We start from the raw sequence: 19,873 nt of genomic DNA on the forward strand, positions 1-19,873 counted from the left end.
TTTTGTAAACATTAAAAAAAAAACATTATAATATTGCATCTTTTATAATATAAGATAATTATATTTTCGGTGGCCAAACAAATCAGAAGGTTTGCAATTAGTTTTGTGTAGTTTGACTATACTTTGTGTGAATTCTCCATTAGACTAAAAAAAAAAGGAAACGATCATGTAAAAGTAAAGAAATATAGTGAACTAGTTGACCAACGGCGTAGCATACGCCGCTATTTAGTGACGGGTGGACACTTCCTGAAAGAGACTGTGAGTGAAGGAAAAGAAGGAACTCTGGAGAGAGCAACATACAATTTTATGGCTTTTATATAGTGCTACTTATTTATCAGACTTATAGCATGCTCAGAGCGCTATGGTCCAATCTCACTTGTGGTCCACTGGGTGGAGGGGTATCTGGGAGAGGTTTTCCATGCTGCCGTTAGGCGCTTAGTAAACACAATTCTGCTCGAGTCGGGTGTCGAACCTTGAGCCTCCATCATAGGTAAGCTCAGCCAAGGTAGGTTCAAGCGTACTTAGCCTCTTGACCACGCTTTCCAACAACTGACCTTGACTGAAAACAGGTTTTGGAAGATATTGGCTTTGTGCTGTATTGATTGTCATGGCAAAGACTACTAATCTAACAGGGAATTGTATGGGCGCAAATTAGAATCTGATGGAGTAAGGGATATCCAGGCAATTTGTGAGGTAGCAGCTGCGAAAGTTTTACACTCCAGTACGATGAGTGAATGCCACCGCTAAATAGCAGGGATATGGAGATACGTTGACCCGGATTGTAAACTCGAGAAGGGTCATGCGGACGTTCTCGAAAGTAAATAGTGATAGTAGAGTGAAGTATTTGAGACATCGCCACAATTTCATCCTCGCCACCATAAACGCCGGAAGTAGACAGCGTATTGTCGAGCAAACTGTATGACTGTTCTGCCGTGAGTAAAAAAAGCAATCTTGCGAAGTTCGAGAGCAACAGTTTCGTCGATGACATTTTTCCAGAACTATGCGACTGATAGAAATAAACAGTTACCTGATTCAGGAATTTCGACTACATTGAAAGCCCTGTTGACTCCACGAAATATATGTGAAGCGTTGGCCATGGTTAGGAAATGAAATGCAATACGAAGGATCAAAATCAAAACAAAGCTACAGATTTGCACTATTTTAATGACACCAGATATTGACGTGTGTAAAAAAATACACACACAAATATAGTCAAGTGTATAGAATGTATAAAGAGAAAGATTTTTTTGGTCTCCCCCCCCACTTTTTTTTTGACCCGTGCTTTCTGTCGCCTCGATAGTTACGTGGGGTATCTCTAGTCCGACTTGTTACTAAGCGTGATCTATGTAGGAATCATAATTTTCATGTTTACTGAATGAATTCGCTACACGCAAGGCTGGTAAAGTAATTTTGTACGAAATATAGAATTAATAAAATGCAAAGACGAATTTATTTTCTAATACAAATACTTACTTTTCACTTAAATCCGTATTCCTACCCAAACTGGGGCCCGCGAAATCCGTTTCGCATAGGGACCCACAATGGTTAAATACGGCCTTGCTATTTAGTGACGGGTGAATACTACTTGTTCTACACCCCCCCCCCCACCGCTTTTTTTTTTTGGTTGCTAAATTCACGTGGGGTAACTGTAGTCCGAATAGCAGAAATAAAAGAGTGATCTTTCCATTATTTCTTGGTGGTGTCAGGAATGCTTGAGCCATGAAGAGAATTATATATTTAGATATTTACAGCTCAGAGCTAACCCTTACCTATTAAAAATGAATCTAAAATTTAAAAAAATAGTATAGTATAGTATAATAGTATTACTTTTTTTGTGAAAGTAAGTATGTAGTATGTCTGTTATGTGGGATTGGCAGAGCTATTGTGTGTGACTTTTTAGGGACAAACACATTGAGCTTTATTGTTATCATTGAATTCTCTGAACAGGTACTACAGTGTGTTATGAAATAACGACCATAGAGAAGGGATTAGAGTAATACTCCCATCCCTACACCTAATCCCTACCCTACCACTTCCCCTAACCATACCCCAATCCATAAGTCTGACCTTAACACTCATCTCTAACCCTAGCCATAAACCCTAAGTCTAATTCTAAACTAACCAATCAACTTTAACAATGCTACATAACAAGGTAATCTGCACATTAATTGATTTCGCACATTATCGGTAAAAGGCGTTGTCAAGAACATTCTATTTACGACCTACATAATGAAGATATTCTCTAAGATTTTAAATGAAAAAAAAAATTAGACATGAATCTTTAAAATTATTAATCTAAACAAGACAATAAAGAGAGTTTGTGTTATAACAATAACTCAGAGGCGGCCCACCGTCGAATCCATCCATGAACCAAAAATAATCATGCTTGTTTCGATCGTTTAAAGGTTAAAGTAATACGATTTCAAAAAATCGTTTGGCGTTATTTTTCAATTAAAAGAAAACAGGACAATACGTCATCATTAAAAGACTTTTCTAACTATTCTGGAATAAGGAATTGAAATAGAGTTTGCTTGAAAACAGAGCAGCGCTTACTGATCACTTAAAAGCAACACGCAAAGCTATCAGATACGTGCCCTCCCCAACTATTTCGCTAAATTTGTTGGAGTAGCTTACAGCGCACTGAGCATATATATATATATATGCATATATATATATATATATATATATATATATATATATATATATATATATATATATATATATATATATATATATAAGAACGATAGTTGAGGTATATAAATGCATTAAAAAAAAAGATAATGATTCAAATTAAGGGCACTTTTAAATTCGATCACACAACTCACTTTATAATTGTTGATTTCTATTTCGTATTTTTACGAAACCTAATGTTCTGTTTCTCTACATTGTTTTTTTTTTTTATAAAAATTTTAGTTTCAATGAAAAGAATAGCAAAAAATTTTATAATGCAAGTATGATTCTTCCAAAATTGAAGCTGATTTCAATCAAATGTACTTAGTTATGAACAATTTAAGACACATGACTTCATCTTTAGAGCCAAGGTTTATATATATATATACCGAAGAAATATTTTGTTTATTTACCTGTATTTGAAATGTATTTCTCTGGTTCAGTTGAGTTAGCTGAGCTTGTTCTTAAAAAACAAAAGTCAATTATATAATTTATTGTGTTCACATTTTCTTTAGACTATCTTAATGAAATAAAAAATTAATGATGCACTAATATATTACAATGGATTTATGCTGCGTCATAGTATTTTAAGAACGCTTTATACATGTGTGTAAAATGTTTTGTTTATATTTTGATTTCATAACTAAAATAAAGAGTCAATCAAAAACTGCACAAAATGTTTTGTGGAAAACCCGAGTTAACGCATATCAAACTTTGTAGACATTTAGTTCAATACAAGCAATTGATAACGTTCAATAGAAGAAGTCGGATATTTTAGACAATGTGTCATCATCTGTAAGAGGCTGTCCTATGTGTTTATCATCATAGATTGTATGTGCTATAAGAAGACATTGTCCTTGCTATCATGGGCGTAGCCAGGATTTTTTTTCGGGGAGGGTTTTGTGGGGGGGGAACCCCCCCCGACCCCCCCCCGGTAAAAAAATTATATATATATATGTGTGTGTGTGTGTGTGTGTGTGTGTGTGTGTGTGTGTGTGTGTGTACATAATTAATCTTTATTACATTCTGACCCCTTCGGAAGACGTTTATTGTTTATTGTAGACTCCCTGCCCTTGCTAGCAAGGGGGTCTGGGGGAGTTCGCAGCGCTCCCCCAGCGCGGGGCGAAGCCCCGCCGCCGAGCACTATTTCTGGCATTGAAAGCCAACAAAATGCATATTCTGAGGTATCTACAGTGCATTATCTTGCTATTAAAAAGTTTTATTTCAAAAACCTAATGTGCTATTCTTACTGACTTAGACCCTCTCGCGCCGTTCGGCGCATTTTCGGCAAGCTGTTTCCGCAACTCTTATTTTGCGTAATTCATTTTGTGTGAGAACATGTCCCGCAAAACCTCTGTCACAACCTTACTAAGGATTCGACTCCCAGTTCGGCATATGATTTCTTTGATTTAGACCCGATCTCTATGACTGACTCCTAAAATCTGTCTTAACCATCTTTGTTGAGACACATTTAATGATTTTCAATTTCGGCAGAAGACTATTCACACTTTATTAATGGAGCCCAAGCCACTGGTAGAAATTTGTAACCTTTCTTGACTACGCTCTTGGAATTACATGCCTGTATTTCGCTTTAGATTTTATATCGAGAAGGAAAGTTTTTTCGTCGAATCATCTGTTGAGGGGTTTTAAACTAAGAAATCTCTGGAGTTTTTTTTTTGTTTTGTTTTTAATTCAAAACCCCATTTAGCTACGATCTTAGAATTTGGTGACTGTAGTTTGCTTTAAAATATTGAAGAGAGAGGTTTTCAACTCTAAACGCTCTGTAGGGGAATTTTAAACTCAAAACCATCTGGAGGGGTTTTAAACTTTAAAGAAAAAGCCATCTGGAGGAGGGGGATTTAAACTCAAAACCCCTTTGGCTACGCTCATAGATTTTATAGTGTGTAATTTGCTTTTTTTTTTTATATTGAAGAGGTACTTTTTTGCTTCAAACCCCAACTGGAGGGGGGGGGGGGTTAAACTCAAAACCCCTTTGACTACGCTCATAGAATTTTGAGTGTGTAATTTGCTTTTTTTATATTGAAGATGGGGTTTATCATAAATTTTGGAGGGGGTTTTAAAATCCAAATCTTCCTCATCCTCAACTGTGCTGTTGGAATTTGGTGATTGTTGTTTGCATTTTTTTTTTTGTTTTGTTTTCTAGAAGAGGGGGATTTAACTGCAAAAACCTCTGGTAGGGGGTTTAAAATTCAAAACCCCCTGTAGGGAGTTTTAAACTCAACGCCCCCTGGTAGAGGGATTTGTATCTCAAAACCCCCTGATAGGGGTTTTTTAAATCTCAAAACCCCCTGGTAGGGGGATTTAAACTCAAAACCCCCTGGTAGAGGGTTTTTAACTCAAAACTGCCTCGGCTGTGCTGTGGTAAGTGATGAATTATTATTAAAATCTCACCTAAAATAAACAAAATGAAAGCAAAAATCAGTCACTTAATTCCGTTCCCCCCCCCCCCCCGCAGGGGGGGGGATTTCATTTCGGGGGGGGTTTGAACCCCAAGAACCCCCCTCTGGCTACGCCCATGCTTGCTATATCGACTGTTAACCTATCTCTTCTAGTACTTAAAGTAGGTGGACGGCTGAGCTGGCCAGCAGAAGTGAGACCCTCAGCGTCTCTAGCCATGAGGCTTTCTCATGGAAGGCTGTTTGATGTTATGACGTCACAAGCAGAGAAGTGCTAGAGAAAGGCAAGTTTGAGATCAATTGAAATACATGCAACGTTCTGATAAGGAATTGTTGAGGTGGATATGAAGAGATTTAGCAAGTTCACTCAAAATGGGAGCGCGGTGGCTGAGTAGAAAATCTTTTGATTTTGATCAGAGGAGTCTAGGGTTCTAATCCCGTTTAAGACTTGGATTTTTTAAATTCGGGTTTTGTAAGGCCCCTTCCTTGTGTTAGCTAACGTTTATTTATAAAAACCCGTAAAGGGGTTGTGCTGGACACATGACAAACTTTTTAACCGTGGGTCACATAAACAGATAGACTTTCCATCATCTGATTACAAGGTCTGAACGTGGTGCGACTGATTAGTTAAACTTCTAATCGAGTGCAAAAATAGTCAGTAAGGTGGTAGTCACAGTGTGGTAGTCACAGTGTGGTAGTCATAGTATGATAGTCACAGTGTGGTAGTCACAGTATGGTAGTCACAGTGTGGTAGTAACAGTGTGGTAGTTACAGTGTGGTAGTCACAGTGTGGTAGTCATAGTATGATAGTCACAGTGTGGTAGTCACAGTATGGTAGTCACAGTGTGGTAGTAACAGTGTGGTAGTTACAGTGTGGTAGTCACGTTGTGGTAGACACATTGTGGTAGTCACATTGTGCTTGTCAGAGTGTGGTAGTGACAGTGTGGTAGTCACAGTGTGGTAGTCACAGTGTGGTAGATACAGTGTGATAGTCAGAGTTTGGTAGTCACAGTCTGGTAGTCACAGTCTGGTAGTCACAGTATGGTAGTCACAGTATGGTAGTCACAGTCTGGTAGTCACAGTATGGTAGTCACAGTCTGGTAGTCACAGTGTGGTAGTCACAGTATGGTAGTCACAGTCTGGTAGTCACAGTGTGGTAGTCACAGTATGGTAGTCACAGTGTGGTAGTCACAGTATGGTAGTCACAGTGTGGTAGAAACAGTGTGGTAGTTACAGTGTGGTAGTCACAGTCTGGTAGTCACAGTGTGGTAGTCACAATATGGTAGACACAGTGTGGTAGTAACAGTGTGGTAGTTACAGTGTGGTAGTCACAGTGTGGTAGTTACAGTGTGGTAGTCACAGTGTGGTAGTCACAGTATGGTAGTCACAGTGTGGTAGTAACAGTGTGGTAGTCACAGTGTGGTAGTCACAGTGTGGTAGTTACAGTGTCGTAGTCACGTTGTGGTAGACACATTGTGGTAGTCACATTGTGCTTGTCAGAGTGTGGTAGTGACAGTGTGGTAGTCACAGTGTGGTAGTCACAGTGTGGTAGTCAAAGTGTGGTAGTTACAGTGTGGTAGTCACAGTGTGGTAGTTACAGTGTGGTAGTCACGTTGTGGTAGACACATTGTGGTAGTCACATTGTGCTTGTCAGAGTGTGGTAGTGACAGTGTGGTAGTGACAGTGTGGTAGTCACAGTAGGTAGTAGCTATGTGGTAGTCACAGTGTGGTAGTCACAGTGTGGTAGATATAGTGTGATAGTCATAGTGTGGTAGTCATAGTCTGGTAGTCACAGTGTGGTAGTCACAGGGTGGTAGTCACAGTGTGGTAGTAGCTGTGTGGTAGTCACAGTGTGGTAGTAGCTGTGTGGTAGTCACAGTGTGGTAGTAGCTGTGTGATAGTTACAGCGTGGCAGTCACAGTGTGGTAGTCACAGTGTGGTAGTCACAGTGTAGTTGTCACTGTGTGGTAGTCACAGTATGGTAGTCAAAGTGGTAGTAGCTGTGTTGTAGTTTAAGTGTGGTAGTCACAGTGTGGTAGTCAGAGTGTGGTAGTCAGAGTGTGGTAGTCACAGTGTGGAACTCACTGTGTGAAAGTCACAGTGAGGTAGTCACAATGTGGAAGTCACTGTGTGGTAGTCAATGTGTGGTAGTTATAATATTTTAGTCGCAGTGTGGTAGTAACAGTGTAGTAGTCACAGTGTGGTAGTCACTGTGTGGTAGTCACAGTGTGGTAGTCACAGTGTGGTAGTCACAGTGTGGAAGTCACTGTGTGGTAGTCAATGTGTGGTAGTCACAGTGTGGTAGTTACAGTGTAGTCGTCACAGTGTGGTAGTCACTGTGTGGTAGTAGCTGTGTTGTAGTTTCAGTGTGGTAGTCACAGTGTGGTAGTCAGAGTGTGGTAGTCAGAGTGTGGTAGTCACAGTGTGGAACTTACTGTGTGAAAGTCACAGTGAGGTAGTCACAATGTGGAAGTCACTGTGTGGTAGTCAATGTGTGGTAGTTATAGTGTTTTAGTCGCAGTGTGGTAGTAACAGTGTACTAGTCACAGTGTGGTAGTCACTGTGTGGTAGTCACAGTGTGGTAGTCACAGTGTGGTAGTCACAGTCTGGAAGTCACATTGTGGTAGTCACTTTGTGGTAGTCAATGTGTGGTAGTCACAGTGTGGTAGTCACAGTGTGGTAGTCACAGTGTGGTATTCACAGTGTAGTCGTCACAGTGTGGTAGTCACTGTGTGGTAGTCACAGTGTGAAAGTCACAGTGTGGCAGACACATTGTGGTAGTCACTGTGTGGTAGTCAATGTGTGGTAGTTATAGTGTTGTAGTCACAGTGTTGTAGTCACAGTGTGGTAGTCACAGTGGGAGGGAAATAAAAAGTTTGATTGAAACATTGCAATTTAATGACGATTTTAGGTGGAAATTAAGCCAGGTTACACCTAATTACGAATAATCCCCAAGACAAAATGGAATCACCTGTTCTGGGTGAGTTGTAAAAGTATATTAGTCTTTTGCTGAATTATTGAATTGGAAAAAAGGTAGTAAAAGAAATGGTTAGATGTGAATCAAATGTTTGTAGGTGAAAGAAATATTTACAGGTGTAACAAATATTAAGCGATGAAATAAATGTTTAGCTTTGAAACAAACATGTGCTAAACTTTATTGATTGTAATTGATAAAATATAAAAAAAAAACTTGTTCTCTGAGTCTATTTGCTTGAGTTTCTTGTTCCATTCTGTCCTTAAACGAAGTCAACAATTCTGTCAATGGAAATGTCTCAATGGTAGAATTTCAAACTACATTACTCTTAATGCATACTATTTCTTTTCAGTCAATGAAGGTAAGGTAAGTATGATGGTATATAGTTTTTTTTTCTTTAAATCTTTAAGTAACTGTGATTCCCAACTAATCACACGTGACTTGTTGTGAGGCCAATTGAACCATCGGAAGCCTCGTATAAATGAATACGTTCAGAAGCGATTCAATGGACTAAACCATTTTTTAAACGCTGCTTATATAATCTGCGGTTTAAGATCAATTATGTCAGTCTGTCTGTCAGTCTGGGGGGAATCCTGGTCAAGTTCTTTCTCCCAGTTTCCACTTTCGGATCAAATTAATAAGTGATAATTAATTAATTTTGTTGTATTTAGGAACGATGGGATAATTCTTGCTAAAATTAAGACATATGGCTATAAATGTGCGGATCTATTCCTTTAAAAAAGCTAGTTTATTAAAAAGTATGTTTTGTTTTTACTTGTTTTCTCCAGACAAGCTGAAAGTTATAAACATGTATTCTACACGCTGATTACATCAAATTATATATATATATAACATATAGAATTATTGTACATTAATAACAACAAAGAAACGATGCTATAAATCTTTTATTAGCGTCATTTTCAATTTGAATAATGGGATTTAAACAATATTTTAGCCAACGTAACAACAACAAAAAATGTATACTTCAACTGCCGACAACATGGAAACTATTTTTTTTAAAATAATATTTAAAGAATAAATAAATTAAAAAAATAATTGAATTTTTACAAACCATTTTGAGTAGAAAGTTGAAGTCGCAAATTTTCTTTTACATTCCTCAATAGATCTACACACAAAATAAATTCTATTTACAGCATAGAAAAAAAAAGAATTTAAAATTTTTTAACTGTTTTTTTTTTCAAATACATTGTTAGACACCTTATTTATATAGTTTAGTTATTTAGCGACGCACCATAGAAGACGCATATTGAACGGGACTAGTGACGTTTGGGATATGTTGGGTTAGAGACCGGAAAATCAGTTAGCGATAGAATACTCCAGGGTAACGACGTGTTTAGTGACAGAGACTTCTACTGTGGCCTTTTATTAGAATAAATATATGTGAAGTTGTTCATCAGTGTTGACTACATCTCTTCACTAGTTAAAACCGATGTTTGTTTGTTTATCTGACTTGTTGGTCAACTACACGGAATACACCTGAACAATTACACCCAAACGCTTGCAGAGTAATTGGCTGAAATCCAAAAGTCATCCATAGTTGACTTCAGGACAGTCTGAACAAGCAACATCACAGTGGCGACCCCTGGTGAGGCCGAACCTCGAAGCCGAACCTCGAAGCCGAACATCGAACCGGACCTCGAAGCTGAACGTTTACTCAGGTGAGGGTCGTGCACTCGAAGATATAAAGTTTCATCGGAGTACGGCTGAACACAGCATCATCGCAGAGTGACTTTGTTCTAGATCTACATGCAGTCATCGCCTGTTTGATCGTACGTTCAACGAGCCGTTAACTCAGGGTGACCTTCGTTAGGACAGTAATCATGGCAACGTCTGGTCTACTTAACCAGTATATTATCAAAGCCTGATCTTCATATGCTGAATCGACCTACAACCAGAGAAACCGTTCATTCATAACGGGTGAGAGATCGTTAGTGAACCTGTTGGACATATTTTTTCTTCGCTTGAGAAAACAGTCGTAGGAGCCACATCGAGTATCAAGTTTTACCTCGTCAGTTTCGAGAAGGACAGTTTGCCTGCTGTCAGAAGTATTGTGAGTACTACAAGTTTGGTAGCTAACTAAATCGCTCTGTCGTCTTACCCTTTGAGAGATTCTTGTGGAGCAGTTTGCTCATTGAACCGGTTGCTTGCCACTTTTATAACGGTCACTGTGTTTAACCTTTGGAAGGTTAGTGAAGTTATAGGTATCGTTGCTGAACATTGATATATTTAGTATTCGTTGGTCTAGACCATATCTAGACTTGTTGATATTGAAGTCGTGGAAACAGCTACATCCACTTAATTTCGTTGAAAACCGTTAATCGTATAACGGAACGTCGTCGGAGGTGACCTTGGTCTCACCTAGTCTACATTGGACATTTTGGTCTAGTGAAGCAGCATATAACAGCAAACTTCGTCGTACTACCAGAGTAGCAGCAGAAGCAGTGAACTATTTTAGAGAACCGTTATTCGTCAGCCCAGATCAAGTCATCGTCAAAGTCGTTATTCGTCAGCCCAGATCAAGTCATCGTCAAGAAATTCGTTATTCGTCAGTCGTCCAGATCAAGTTGCCGTCAAGAGACTGTTATTAGTCAGTAGTCGTCTACGCAAATCAAGTCATCGCCAGGAGAACCGTTAACCTATTCGTCAGTAACTGTGTACACAAAGTCGTCGGAACTACACATACGGTCATCAACAGTCGTCGAAGGAACTGAAACATTTTGCTGTGGCATATCAAGACATCTGTGGCATTACGTGGGATACTCGACACGGATTGTATCCACTGGTAGCACCGGAGAACAGAGTCAGAACTGGAAGAGAGGCAGTGGAATTTGTTGTGATCTAGCATATTCGGGAATCCGAACAAAGGGATCTTTCTTATCAAAAGCTAAGTGCCATTTTTCTTATTAGTATATGTTTAGATTGCCCTTAGAAATAGATTTTGTCTAAATTTGGTATGTTAGCCTGAGTAAAATTCAGGTGGTGGTGAAGCCTTAAAACCCGTTCGGGGTAGAAGACATAATTTAGATGAAAAGCTATATTATACGTTTACGATTGTGATTGTTTTGTTTGTGTAAACGTCATATCCGTTGTTGCTTGGTTACTTCGTGACGTTATCAATGTGTGCCATATTGTCATATCCCAACCCATAGCGATAGTCTCATTTAATTATTTCATTTGTGTATATTATTTTAAATTATCTATTTTTATTAATTTAATTAGATCTGTATTTTTTTCACTTAATGATAGAAAGTACAGGTAGGATTCTTTTATTGTGAATCAGACTAAAATACATTTTAGTTTGAGCGGTTAAAATGAAATATGATTTTGCCATGAGAATAATGCCGAAACTGGCTATGTAGTCAAACACTGTCGTCTGGCTAAATTTAGATCTACAAATTGTTGTACATCTCTTTGGTACATTTAATCATCTAGACCAGTGATTCCCAAAGTGGTCTATATAGACCCCCAGGGGTCTACGAAGACTTCCAGGGGGTCTACGAAAGTGAAAATAAAAATTGGGGGTCTATGAGATGTCCACGGGGGTCTACGGTAATAGATTTCATTTAAGCAGATCGTGACTTTAATTTTTACATTCATTTAATGTAATTATTTTGTAGACAAATATGTGATGTGTACCTTGGTAAATCCTTTAAATATTTATCCTGCTAATCAAACCAAAGAATTGTAGTATTTAGTCTCAATACGTATTTAAAAAGCTTCATTTTGTCTACATGTAACAAATGTTTAACAACAAGAAATGTACACTGTCCAGTGTTGGTTATTTAAAACTGGGATTCATTCCTTCCTTGTCAAACAAGCGGTTGCCTAAGTGACTTTTTTTTATATTGATACGAAACTATTACGCTGTAGGATCATCTGAGACAATGTCACCCTGACAAAATAGATAAAGATTTGAAAAATTTTCTAACCCTCAAAGATAAAGTTCTGAATAGACCCATACAATCTCTCTTCAACATCATATAGAGAAGATGTTGGTTTGTGAGTGTCTTACAATATCTATTAACTTATAGCAAAATACGGAAAACACTATTGGTAAAACATGGATTTTACCAGCCGTTGTAGTTGTGAAAACTGTTTTACACACACCTAAATCTGATATTATTAAAATAATTTCTTTAAGCAACAGTTCTATGACACATCGGTGGCAAGAGTTATCAAATTAAAAGCTTCTTATGTGATTCTTTGCAAAGGAAATATATATAGGTTGGGATCAGTGGCGTCACAGGCTGTGACAGGGTGTAGCGCTGTGTGCTGCAGACTGCCTAAGGGTCGCCAGCTCCTTATTTTTCCTCAGGTTAACCCACGTACTGGATTCTCAGACAATAGACCAAGTAGAAAATTTTATATACCTTGGGAGTGTAGTCAGTATATGAGGTGGAACAGATGAAGACATTAAACGCCGTATAAATCTAGCGCGTCAGACATTTACACAGCTAAAACCAACCTGGAAATCTCCTCACATCTCAAACAAGACTAAACTATGAATCTTTAACTCTAATGTCAAGGCTGTCCTACTGTATGGTTCTGAAACATGGAGAATTACGGAGGGGACAATAAAAAAGTACAGACCTTCATCAACAGATGCCTGAGAAATATCCTAAAAATACACTGGTACGACAAAGTAGAAAACACCAAACTGTGGGAGATGAGTGGACAAAAAAATATAGAAGTGCAGATCTTAGAGAGGAAGTGGAGATAGATTGGTCACACCCTTAGAAAAGATACCAGCAACAGAGCTAGGCAGGCCTTAGAGTGGAATCCCCCAGGGAACAAGACGCAGAGGAAGACCAAAAAGAACATGGTGACGCAGTGTACTAGAAGAAGCAGAGAAGACCGGGAAGAGCTGGGAAACCATTAAAAAAAACTAGCAAGAGACCGTGGAGAGTGACGTGTTTTTGTCGAGGCCCTATGTTCCATGAGGAACTCAAAGGAATGATGATGATGATGAACCCACGACAGCTTTCCCATGTTTCGGTATAGTTGCAAGGCAGCAGCGTTTTGAATTCATTTTTCCTTCTGCTATGTGGCTAATGAGCCCTTCCTGCTTGAAGCCTACTGGCTAAGGCGCCAGTTACTCACCTTCACCCTTCTCCTTTAGTAAAAAAGGTTACGCGGACACGTGAAAGATCAAGAAATACACGAGAAACTCTTTGCGAAAACTTTTACACTGATTCTTAATACAAATAAATGAATTAATATTTAATGTTGGTATGTCTTCTTCATAGAATATATGAAACATGACATCAGTAGGAACAGATGATAAGCCTGGGTAAATAAACATTTCCAGTGTGTTTGATGATTCTAGCAATACATATTAATTGCTAATTTAATTGGTTTACATTTCATTTGAATTTAATCAATAAAAATTTGTTATTATTTAATACTTAATTTGTAGCTTTAAATTGCATTTTCACTCTTCAACTCACTAAAATTAGAAATTAGTTTTTTAAAAAATTGCAAAAAAAAAATGCAATATAAGTTAAGCAGGGGGTCTACCGAAAAGCAGAAAACATGGCAAGGGGTCTACGAGACAAAAAAGTTTGGGAACCACTGATCTAGACTCTAATTTGGGAATATTATTATTAATTGAAAGATGAATGAAGGTAGTACAATCTAGATATATATATCTTGTTGAAGATATATTTGACATTGTATAAACATATTTGTTTCATATGGTTAAATAGAACCATAATTTCTCGATTGGATCTAAGAAATCTATCTTATCTACTCTAGATCTATATCTAGATCTAGACTCTAGACAGTCTTAGAGTCTACTGAGTACTCTATAGACACTTCAGTCACATCAAATTTTAAAATTGATCATAGTTATTCATACTAGATCTAATAGTCATAGTGCTCTTGATAACTATAGATCTAAATGGTACTATTATATATACTATAATATACTAGATTTAAATTTGTGTGATACTAGACCTAATATACAGATTTGAATATAACTCAGACTAGATCTACACATTTACTAAATCTATAGATAGAGACATAACACTTAAAACTTGTATAAAAGTGTGTAAAAACTTAAATATAAAATAAGTTTAAAGTATAGCTATAACCAATATAGGCTAAGTAAAAATATATATAAAATATAAAACACAATGGCTACATCATCATATGTGGACCTTAAGGAGGTTAAGGCAGCAGCTATGCAGGATGGAAAGGCCATGGAGTTAAAAGGAAAGGACTTAGCAGCTTATGTACAGCAAGTTATGAGGGAAGAAATGGAGAGACAGAAAGAAGAAAAAAGACAAGAGATAGAGAGACAGAAAGAAGAGATAGAAAGGCAAGACAAAGAGAGAGAAAAAATTAGAGAACATGAAGCTAAAATGGAGAAGATGAGATTGAATTGCAGCACAAGCCAGAGCTCAAACTGAACAAAGAAATAACACAAATAACTCAAATAATATTACCACACAAAGAGACAACTCTAATTCGCAAACATGGCTAAAGAGAAAGATACAAAGTTTTGATGAACAGAAGGATTACATTGGTGATTTTCTGAAAAGATATGAGGCAAAAATGTCTACATTTAATATGCCAGAAGAAGAATGGTCTGAAATACTGATAGAATTTGTTCATGGTCAAGCTCTAACAATATGCCAAAATCATGACCATCATATTGATGATAGCTATCAGGTTTTGAAAAGAGAGTTATTGAATGCCTATGGTCATAATGCTACAACTTTCAGAAAGAAATACTTTGACAATATACCATCATTAGGAATAGAACCCCAAACTACTATTAATATGGAAAAGGATTTTTTCAATAAGTGGGTAAAATTAGAAAAAGTGATAAACTCTTATGAAGGATTAAAAATTTTTATTCTAGTGGACAACTTTGTAAATAAATGTGATCCTCAATTACAATCTTTTATTAGAGAAAGAAACCCAAAAACTATAGATGAAATAACAGAGATAATGAGAGTATACAAAAATGCCTATCCAAATAAACCATTTTCTGATAGGGATAAGAGCAAAGTAGATTTAATAGGATACACCAAAGAAAATGTTGATAGAAGTAGAAATAGAAGCAGATCAAATAGTGGAAATAGAAAATATAGTGAAATAACCTGTTTTAAATGTCAAGGAAAAGGTCATATAGCAGCTAACTGTAGAAGAGGGAATAGTAGGTCTGGAAGTAGAAATAGATACACTGAACAAAATAACAGTAGATATAGGAGTAGAGATAGGAATGACAGGGGAAATTATAGAAATAGGAGTTACAGTAGGGAATACAAAAATAAAGGTACAGATAGGGTATATTTCATGGAAGGAAATAGGAACAATTTTGCAGTGTACCCAGGGTTTGTAGTTAGAATTCCGGTGGAATTAATCAGGGATTCAGGTTGTAACACTTTGGCAGTAAAAACTAAATTTGTCAAACCTCATTGGTATAAAGGGTTTACTAAGAAAGTAGAAATAGCAGATGGCACTGTAAGGGAATTTAAAGCTATAAGGGTATACATTGAAACTCCATTTTTCACTGGTTATTGTGATGGCATTGCAATACCAGAAATGAGATATGATATGTTAGTAGGAAACATAAAAGGAGTTAAAGAATGTTCAAGAAAAGAATTAGAAGACTGGCAAAACAAATACAAAAACATAAGAGAAAATCATGAAAACATAGAAACACAAAATATAACAAGTATGGTAATAACAAGATCAATGGATAAACAAGATGAGAAACAGGAAAATACAATAAATGTAATAAGTAAGGATAAAGAAAAAGAAACCAGTAATGTAATACAAATAGAAAATACAGATGTTAAGGAAAGAGAGATAGAAAATGAAACACAAAATAGTCTTGAAACACAAATATCTCAAAGTGAAAAAGAAACAACACCCACATTTGCATTAGAACAAATGAATGACAATATTATTGGGAAAATATATTCAAGAATATCAGATAAAAACAATAATAATTCAATGGAAAAATTTTGTATAGAGAATAAAATATTGTTTAGACAAACAAGTAATGATAACAAAAAAATAAAACAACTTGTCTTACCACAGAAATATTGGAAAGATGTTTTAATCATGACACATGATAATAATTTAGCAGCACATAGGGGAGTAAAGAAATGTTATAGAAATTTGTCAAAACAAGTATTTTGGCCCAAAATGAAAGCAACAATCAAGAAATACATAAACTCATGTGACATATGTCAAAAGAGATCTAACAAAAGCTTAGTGAATAAAGCACCCATTCAAGAAATGGATGAACCTACAGAACCATTTCAGAAAGTATCTATTGATTTAATAGGTCCATTAATTCAAACTGAAAATAATAATAAATACATTCTAACAGTAATAGACATGTTTAGTAGATACCCAGAAGCAATCCCATTATCAAATACAAGTGCAGAAAATATCATTAATGCCATAACTCAAAAAGTAATTACAAGACATGGTATACCTAAAATTATATTGAGTGATCAGGGATCTCAGTTTAAGTCAGAACAATTTAAGAAATGGACTAAACAATATAATATACAACACATATACTCTTTGGTTTACCACCCAGAGAGTAACGGTTTATGTGAACGGTATGGTGGTTCATTAAAAAGATCACTAACAAAAATAATTCAGAATAATCAGAACAAGTGGGATCAGTACATTAACTATGTACTATTTGCTCATAGAAACAACATCCATGAAGCAACACAATTTTCACCATATGAAATAATACATGGAAGAAAACCTAGAGATGAATTAGATGTTTTTAAAGAAAATCTAATAGACAATGAGAATAAATTAAATAAGGACAGTGAAACAACAATCACAAGAGAATTGAAAGAAATATGGACTCAAGCAAATAACAACAATAAAAAATACAAACAAAGTGCTCATGAGAATCTAAATAAGAAAAGACAATTGAAAACACTAAAAGTAGGAAACAATGTATTAATATTAATAAATGACCTGAAAAATAAAATTGGTAAACAATGGAAAGGTCCATTTAAGGTGATAAAACAAATTAGTGATGTGAATTATCAAATTGAAATAAATGGCAAAATTAAAACATATCACATAAATAATTTGAAACTGTATCATGATAGAGAAGATGAGTTGATACAAAACATTCAGGAGGAAATAGAAAATAAATTTTCAAAAAGAGAAGAATGCTTGATGATAATAACAAATGAAAATCACAATGAAAATGATATTAAGGAAATACCTGTAATAGAAACAAAAGAGAATCAAACTTGGCAAAAGATTAATCTTAATAATTTAACTAAGGAAAAGTCAAAAGATATAACTAGAATAATACAGGAATACAAAGAAATTTTTTCCAGCATACCAGGAAAAACAAATATTATTAAACATGACATTAAAGTAACAGACCCAAAACCTATCAAGCTTAAGCCATATAGAATACCGCTACATTTACAAGACAAAGTAAAGAAAGAAATAGACAATTTACTAGAATCAGGTATAATTGAACCATCAACATCTCTTTATGCTTCACCAATTGTGATAGCCAAAAAGAAGAATGGAGATATACGGTTTTGTATTGATTATAGGAAACTTAACAACATCACAGAATTTGACCCATATCCAATGCCAAATATAGAGGATATTTTACATAAATTAAATGGAGCAAAATTTTTTACTAAATTGGATTTAACTAAAGGTTATTGGCAAATACCTTTAACAGAAAATGCAAAACCTTACACAGCATTTGTAACACCATATGGTATTTTTCAATGGAATTATATGAGTTTTGGATTAGTAAATGCACCTGCCACATTTAATAGAATGATGAACATGATAATTGGAAACAAAGAAAATGTTATTTGTTATTTGGATGACATATGTATTTTTAATAATAGTTGGGAGGAACATTTGGTAGATGTAAAAGAAGTGTTCAAAATAATAAAAGAAAGTGGACTTACAATTCAGGCAGAAAAAGTAGAAATAGGATTGGAGGAAATAATTGAAATACCTACAACAAAAAGACAAATTAAAAGCATATTAGGAATAGTAAATTATTACAGAAAGTTTATAAAGAATTTAGCAGAAATAGTGAATCCATTAAATGACTTACTTAAAAAAGGAAAACCTCAAAAAGTAGTCTGTAATGAGGAATGTGTGAAAGCTATTGACAGAATTAAAGATGTTTTTAGTCATGAATTAATATTAAGACTACCCGATAAGGACAAAATATTTTATGTCACAACTGATGCATCTAGTAGTGCCATTGGTGGTTGTCTAATGCAGAACTATGATAACTTACATCCTATATTATATGTAAGTAGAAAATTATCAGAGGCAGAGAAAAAATATAGTGTCATTGAACGAGAAGCCTTAGCTGTAATATGGGTAATTACTAAGCTAGAGAGTTATCTAATAGGAAGGAAATTCATACTATTAACTGTTCATAAACCTATTCAGTATATACAGGAAAAGAGCATGAAAAACAGTCGTGTTTATAGATGGTTCTTAGCACTACAGGAATATAAATTTGAAGTGAAAGCTATTTGTGGATCTGTGAATATTGTAGCTGATCTATTGTCTAGAATGACATTGAAATAAAATAATTTTGTAAATAAATTATGATTATATTGATTATGTAATATATATTAATATATTAGCACAATTTATATGTTATGGAAAAGGGAGATAACTAAATTTGATGTTAAGCATTTGAAAGTAAGTATGGATATTTTTGTGTGTGAATCATTTCATATATCATTGACGAAAGTTAGTTCTATGGAAAAGGGTGAGTATAAAAGAAAAATGGACAAAAGCGTATAAAAGGGTAGTAAGGAAATAAAGTCTATAATTGTTTTTGAAATATTGTATTTTATCAGATTACTGCCAGTGAAGAACATTTGTGAGTGTATGACGTGCCCATAAGATGCCACATTTTCTTTCATGATGAACTGTGTACTAATGAAGATGATTCTGGAATGTTATGAACATTGACATGAATATGAGGAACTGTCAAGTCAAGATGAAGATGTCAAGATTTTATGTTTGTTGTCTTCCCCTTAAATTGAAAAGCCCTTGTAAGACTTGACAGTAGTGGAAAAATATTGACATTTTTTTTTTTCAAGGGGGGGAGGAATCTGTTAGACACCTTATTTATATAGTTTAGTTATTTAGCGACGCACCATAGAAGACGCATATTGAACGGGACTAGTGACGTTTGGGATATGTTGGGTTAGAGACCGGAAAATCAGTTAGCGATAGAATACTCCAGGGTAACGACGTGTTTAGTGACAGAGACTTCTACTGTGGCCTTTTATTAGAATAAATATATGTGAAGTTGTTCATCAGTGTTGACTACATCTCTTCACTAGTTAAAACCGATGTTTGTTTGTTTATCTGACTTGTTGGTCAACTACACGGAATACACCCGAACAATTACACCCAGACGCTTGCAGAGTAATTGGTTGAAATCCAACAGTCATCCATAGTTGACTTCAGGACAGTCTGAACAAGCAACATCCCAACATGTAGATACAGTGGATGGATTAATTATTTGGAAATAGCCGATTCAAGCTAAAATAAAAAAATGTATTTTGTTCTTCAGACAAATGAGTTAATACCAAAATGTAAGAATTGTTTATAGCATCTAGTACTAAGAAACATTAGTCACTATTTTTGTTTATAAAGTTAGAGACAAAGAATGCGCAGCGTTTGTTTCTTATCCCCAAGACTCACATCTTTCTTTCAGCCTAAACTCGTTAAGTCTCTAATTGATACATTATTAGTTAATTAAGAAAACTTTTACATTAGGATGTCA

The 19,873-nt window shown here is 35.6% G+C and overlaps 1 long non-coding RNA gene across 1 annotated transcript; it reads left to right on the forward strand.

The window, feature by feature from the left end:
- Positions 1–11,343: 11,343 nt before the first annotated feature.
- Positions 11,344–19,398, forward strand: LOC129929014 (uncharacterized). Its single transcript, XR_008780453.1, has 2 exons — positions 11,344–13,706; positions 18,936–19,398. It is a non-coding gene; the product is annotated as an uncharacterized LOC129929014 (long non-coding RNA).
- The last annotated feature ends 475 nt before the right edge of the window (positions 19,399–19,873 follow it).

This window comes from Biomphalaria glabrata, chromosome 11 (assembly GCF_947242115.1).
Source record: "Biomphalaria glabrata chromosome 11, xgBioGlab47.1, whole genome shotgun sequence".
Lineage (NCBI taxonomy): Eukaryota > Metazoa > Mollusca > Gastropoda > Planorbidae > Biomphalaria > Biomphalaria glabrata.